Below are 7,343 nucleotides of genomic sequence, written 5' to 3'. Positions count from 1 at the left end.
CACTTTAATGCAAACTTAAAATGATGATTAATCGACTGAATATTCGGTAGATTAATCGATTCTAGAAAAAAAAATATTCGATAGTGACAGCACTAGTTTGAACACCAAATGACTAGCACGCTATCAGGTACTATAATATACTAAGTACTTTGTGGAAATGGGTTGTCTTGTGGGACCAAGGGTTTGATCCAGTGCAATCGAAATCTTGCAGAAGCTGAGTGGCGTTTGTACTATGAAGTCACCTTTAAGAGGTTGGCTACTCATCAATTTACAGTTCCATATCGAAAAGTGACTTTTTAAGTGTTTGCATACAAATAGTTTGTACTCCAGGGTGTCCTGTCCACCCATCAAGTGTGACAACAAGTAAATATTCATCTGTCTGATTTGACAGACATTTTATTGAGACACATGGGAACTCCTTTAAGGATTACTGTAAATTTACAACTGACTTCTAAGAATTGTCTTAGACCCGCTACCTTTTACCCCTGACGAGAAATGAGTTAGGGGACGTCACCTTACCGCATAAATCGTACTTATAGTCTCGATTCAGAAAGAAAACCCTACAGATCAGTCATGCCATCAAAAGCAAAGTATAATCTTACAAAGTGCAACCGTGTGAGTCATTGCGACCCATTCGAATTATACGTTCTCCTTCATGTGCAACAGGCCTGATGGGGTGGGTGGGTTAAGGGGGGTGAGATCACAGTGACCTGCAGCGTGTCCATAAACCACAGCCACAGTGATGGATGGCCGGCTTGACAGTGATGTTCAACTGTGAAGTGGAAGACCCCTCCCGTGACTCCCATAAACGCACACAAGCCTCAAAAGTCCACATGTATCATTCTTCGTATAAGCGAAATTGCGTGACGCTTCCTTTCCTCTCGGAAAATATCGTGGGTGTATTTGCATGACGCAAAACCAGGAAGACAACGTTTGAAAAATTGTGGATTGGCCACAAAAGAAAAAGAAAAAAAGAGGGAGAAGGCAACAGTGAGAAGATTGCCACATACAAGAGGGATTCTGAAGGGTTTGAGGCAGTGAGAAATAGTGCTAATTTGAAGGTCATTTAAAGAGCGCCGGGCGGTGCGGCTCTGGCGGGGGGCCACGGAACAAGTGCAGGGGGAGGCCGCCTGTGCCGCGCCACAGTGAGGTGGGCGCTCCAAACCTCTCCCCGGTACCCCTCATCAATCTCCTCTATCCACTGAGACCCGCCTTTGACCCACATAGCCGCCAGAGGGGGGTGAAGGGCGGGGGTGGGCGCCTTTATTTTATTATTGATACCCCTGCATCACACCAGCCGACCTGAGCCAAATCAGCGGAGAAGCCACAGAAGGTCAAAGAACCACAGGCGCACGTTTTGCCTCTCATTCACAGTCAAAAGTGACAGAAAGAACCCTCGGAACGGTGTAAATCCTGCACGGCGTATCGTGTTAAACGTGCTGGAGGTGGGTTAGACCCGGTGTTGGGAAGTTCGCAGATGAGCGCAGGCAGGCAGATCTGAAAGAGGAAGTTCTGCATCTATTTAGGAGTGACGACGGAGGACTTAAATCACGATCAGGGGTGCAAGGCAGTCTCCAATTGCCTGCTTTCACATGCACGGCCCGACTACATCATCCGCAATGGGAGATCTGGCAGTTTATAAACGTACTTTGCACCCTAGCAAGTCAATTTCTCCTTCCACAATGTCAACAACAATGTGCGTCGCGACTGCACTGATTTTAAAGGGAATGAGCGGAGCCGCTTCAATTGCCCGGGAGACCGGCATTCCATCCCATAACGGTGGAAATGGTGTGTAATGCTAACTTCTACCAAAATACCAAAAGATACAAAAATAAGATCCTACGTCTAAAAAGGAGGAAAGATTGGAGTGCTTTTGACTTCCTCAGTCACTGAACTTATGTTTGGATGTCACTAAATCAGTGCGATTTCTGTAGACATGACATGACAACCCCAACAACTTGTCCTTTGCACGTCAAAAGATCGGGCGATATCAGGTTCCATGAATCATTTCCACACATGCCACAGATTGTTTGTTTTTTTTTTGTTTTTTTTTACGAGACAAGATAGATTGGTGCAAGCTTGTGCAGGCCACAAATAACTCACCACAAATTGTACCTTTAAGCAGAACAGATTTCGTTGGCTGTCAGCCTTCTGTTCTCTGCCGCCACTAAATGCATCTTCATCTTTATCAGACATCATTTTTTTAACTTCAGGGTGTTAAATGCGCCAAGTGTAACATGATTTATGTCACAGATCGGTTTTCACGATAGATCCAGGCCACTACCAGTCTTCAGCAAAATAATCCTGCCGTTTGTTTGTGGGACTCGAGTATCAACAACCCTCCTTGGCAGAGGTTCAAGGCTCCAGCGTTGCGTTCAGTTGTATCCATGGAAATGTTTCTGCATTTTTTTTGCTTGCATTTGAGTTTTTACAAAGACAAATCATTTTGTAAACGTGGTGTGGTGAGCAGTCGTTGATCCGTGTTCTAGTCGCTAAAGTGCTGAATGAGATAAAGCTCCCGTCGCCACAATGCAAAGCTAAAACTTCAATTATGAGGCAGTGTACATGCTGTCAGCGCACAAAACACAGTTATTGGTTTAGCGTAGCATTGTCTTAACAAAGAACGGCAACATCACCTCCAAAGCGCCTGGTAATCTTTGATTTTGACACTCAATAGAAAGGCGAGAAGCAGCATTAGGGGCGAAACAATTGCAGATTTGTTTCCCGCGTACGCCTCAAATTAGGCCAAGGTTTGGGAAAGGATAAACGTAAGTTTAAGCCATTGGGAGACTCTGCCTAAGCGGAGAACAATTCTGTGCACCATTGTTTCACACTAGCACTGGCATGGAAAGATGCCGCCGGATGGAAAGAGAAGCTTATCTTATCGGTCTTCAACTATGGTGTGTCTTTGTTGTGGACAGCCTCAGTGGGCTGTGGGAAAAAAAAAAAAAAAAAGGATGGGTGCCTGGCTCTTATGGCTAGCTTTGTTCTTGCCTCTCCTTTTCAGCATTACATGCTTAAAAATGTTCCGATACGGCAAGCGGGGAAAACAACATTATGGAGGACATTAATTAGCACTACATACTGTGGAAGTTGGAGCACACAAATTTTTCTCAAAAAGACTCTACTAGCCGCTGAGTCAGCGCTGAGTTAACAGCAAATGCTGTTAGCTTAGTGGTCAGTGCATTCAAGTTAGCAGCAACTGCTGTTAGCTTAGTGGTCAACATTAAAATTTTAAACAGTACTACTAACAAGGGTTTGCTATGGCTTGATTTTGAACAATTCCGGATCCCAGGCATCAAAATCTAGCATAGAATTTGTTCCGTGAATAGAATAATGAATGAATAGTGAATGAATAAAAAAAAAATAAAAATAAAAATAAAAATCCGAATCATTTCAGGAGAACCGACATGCTAGTCCTACTCGCTACATGCTTGTCACTAAACCCTGAAGCATTTTATCCCTAATACAGAGCAAATATTAAAAGCTATAACGTTCATGGAGGTCATGTTCATTGTTGAAAATGTGTGTGTGTGTTGGTGTGTGTGCGTGTGTGTGTGTATAGTGTGGTATTGTTTGTGTGCCTTACACAGGAAGTGGTGACAGCTGTACAAATTCTCGACGCTGATGTGTGGTTGCAACAAATAACCGTGACAGACGAGAATGTGATATTATAAAACTGTGACGTGAAGTTGTTAGGTCGAAAAAGAATATAATCCAGTAATAAAATGATGTTTAAAGACTGTAATCAATTATAAAATGAAAATCATGACATTATTGTTTGCATTAGAATTCGTCCCACATTGATTAGCTGCTCATGTACTTACAATTGTCAATTCAATTTTTACACTCCACAATTACGAAATCAGCATAATCGCAAAAAAAAAGTATTAATACTATTTTTTGAGGTGTTTACATTTATACTTTGCATCCTTTTTAAGAAATTAAAAATATATAATTTAAGATTGTTTTTTTTAAATCTAAAAGAAACTTGCATAATTATAGTGTTTCAAAGAATTTTATGTCTTAATAATGTTCATGTTTAAACATGACTAGGGTCATGCAAGGGTTATGCTTACTGTCGTGACTAGGGTCATGTAAGGGTTATGTTTCCTGTCATGCAACATTTATGTTTGGGTCATGGCCGTGAGGTCAAGTGTCTGTTTTGAACTGATGTAACCAGCATCTAGTTTCAACTGGTCTTAAGCTATGTGATGTAAGAAGCTATGTGAAGTCAGGAATCTTTAATCTCTTTATCTGGTCAACAGCCAATCAGATAATACCATGTCAGTCCTGTTACCCACATGTCTAGCCACAGCCAATCAGATCGATTCGTTGTGAATATAAGCCGGTCTGAGAAGTATGTGTTTTTGGCGGATTATTACCTCTGTTCCTCTGTGCAACTCCCGTTGTTTCTCGTCTACTCAAGTTTGTTCCACGCCTCTCGATGTGAATAAATAGTTAATATCTTATTTGTGTCTGTGTTTTTGGGGATCCAACCTCAGTACATAACAAAACATTTTGTTCTTTTCTACGAAAAAAATAAATAAATGATTGTCCTAATCGTGATTTCAATTATTACCAAAATAATCGTGATTAATATTTTCTTCATAATCGAGCAACACTAGATTGGAATTTTGCCATGGGAGGCTCAAATTCGGGCCAATTGTCAGATCAAAGGATGAAAAAAAAAAAAAGTTTTACGCATCCTACCACAAGATTATTACTCAGAATAATCTTTAAGAGACAACAAAAAATAGTGACTGTAACACTTCCCATTCCCACTGCGTGTTTGTTTTTCACTAGAGAAAAACCGGCGAGTGATTGGAAGCCTCTGAATTCACTTTGGTCAGTGTGAGAAATGTTAAGTGCTTTCCTTTAACCCATCAGCGTCCGCCCCCACACATCCCCTGATTGTCCACGAGTGCACACCAAACACACACAAACGTCTGCGAGGTCGGAGACTTTAAGCCCCGTCACCGAGGGCCCGCTGTGAAAGCCCCCCCCACCACCCGCCGCTCTATTTTCCTCCCGTCGTCTCTGGACGCCAGCCTGACATACCAGACCTTGTTCGTTAGCACATATTTTTACCCACCGTTACTAAATTAGGAAGCCAGAGGGAGCAAAGAGCTGTGCGGCTGCCAAGGCAGAAGAAGAAGGGGTCTGATCAGGCCTGCGTTTGCCCAGGGCGCATGCCAACCCGAGCAGCTTCATTACCAGCCACTTGGGTTGCAGAAATAGAAGGGCCGGCAGGGGAGCGGGGCCAAGCGCGGCCCTGGACGGCCTGCCAAAAGCTCACGGGACAAACAAACAAATAAACGGCTCCTCTCATGACCTGCCAGAATCAACCGACGGCAAGGAGCCGTAAGAGGTTATATCTTAGGCGGGCTTGCGTATGATGGGGGCGATTTGAAAAGTGGCGACAGACACACTGCTAGTCTACGTTTACCTAGAAAACTGTCTCCGGAGTCCAATTTCTTAAAGTAGCCACAGAGACACAACTTCATGTTTATTTGGCATTGATGCTTGGCGCTATGTACATTTCCTCTTCCTAGGGGCTTGAAGAATTTATGCTTGTGAAAGGATAGTATGGTGTGAATGTGGCTATTTATGAGCTTTAAATACAACATGCCGGCATTAAAGCTACTTATGACTTACTTTTCAGTTTCATGGCTACATAATTGGAGACACTGAACAAATACACTTCAACCTAGAGTTAGTTGATTCAAGTGATATTCTAATTTGTACTGTACATGTTTTTGTTTTTTAAAGCTGTTTCTCAAGTGCATTGATTCAGTCTGCTGATCACATTCATGGATTTCGTATTAGTGGCAGGACACTGGTTGCTTTTCACTAGATTGTGAATTAGGGATGGGCTAGTACTAGTATCGATGCAAGGCCTTATTTGAAGGTATCAGTACTTGCAATGGTGATCAATTCCCTCTTGTAGCCGTTTTATGATCAGGAGCTAGAAGTTAGAAATTGGAAGAATGGAAAATTGGCATTAATATCGTGCAATTTTAAGGGAAAATGTTTATACAGTATTATGATGTATAATATAAAATTATGTCATTGTTTTTTGTTTTTTGTTTTTTTTGCAAGTTTTATATAGCAAAAGTAGCCTACTAGTGGTATCAGCACTTGGTATCGTTATGCCAATTTTATGAATTACCATGTGGTGCAACCAAAAAGAAATAACCTTTAAATAAAAAAAAATGTTGTTTTAAAAAATAAAAAGGAAAAAAAAGAAAAGCAAAGAAAAAACGCTATCCTTATAGAAACTGGTATGTAGTGGTCATATTTGGACATCATGAGATATGACCTGAAAAAAAAAAAAAAAAAAAAAAAACATTACTGTAATATTCATTTTTTTTCTAACAAATATATATTTTCATTATAATTTTACTTGTGTGTGGCTAGCTAGCGTGTTTTGTTTAGATGGATAATTGTTAGCCTCATAACTGATTTAATTTGAAAATATCTGGTGCGACCATTGTATGAAGCTTTCCATGTACATTGTAGAGTATGTCCTAAATTATAGATGTTCTTTAGATAACAGCAAAATTGTAGATAAAAGTAAATAATAAAAAAAATAATAAATGTTTTATGTGTTTTGGGTCTGGTGAAATCATTATCCGTCAACGACACGATTATTGACAGGTAGAACAATTAAATAAGTCCAAACTTCACACTGAATAAGTATCTTTGAGTAAATTGAAATTAAATAATTATTTCAGTATACTTTTTTATGTTGGTGATGTGCTATGACATCTTTCTAATGTAAAGCATAAGTGCATTGGCTCAAACGGTAAACACTGCTTTCGGCCATCAAGACACTAAATTACATGCAAGCAAAATTGGAAAATTCTACATTTCTCCCAGCAGATGGAAGTGTTGGAACGAACTGGTTAGTACAATATCAAAACACTAATACTACACTGACATCTTGAGGTGGTTCAGCAATATTACAGCACACAACCCACATCATCGTTGAACCACACAAGCCGGTTCCTCCTATTCCTATTGCACAAAAATACTTGAACTATAATGGCGTCCTAATTTGGAGTCATACGGTGTAGTTTAAAAGGTAATGCAACATACACGTCCATTAAGTGAAACCACTCAACAAACTGCTTCTTACTGACTGACATTTAGGAGCTGAATTTAGATTCTTGACCACTAGGGGGCGACAGTAATACATTTTTGGAAAGACTAAAAGTATCAAAACAAACAGGAGACTATGTGAATACATTAGTTATCGTTGCAAAGGGGGGGGGGGGGGGGGGGATGTTTGTTTATAAGCCGATAGTGCCAAGATAAATAAATAAATAAATACTTCTATC

This window comes from Festucalex cinctus, chromosome 3 (genome assembly GCF_051991245.1).
Source record: "Festucalex cinctus isolate MCC-2025b chromosome 3, RoL_Fcin_1.0, whole genome shotgun sequence".
Taxonomy (NCBI): domain Eukaryota; kingdom Metazoa; phylum Chordata; class Actinopteri; order Syngnathiformes; family Syngnathidae; genus Festucalex; species Festucalex cinctus.
This window is presented reverse-complemented; position numbering follows the sequence as displayed.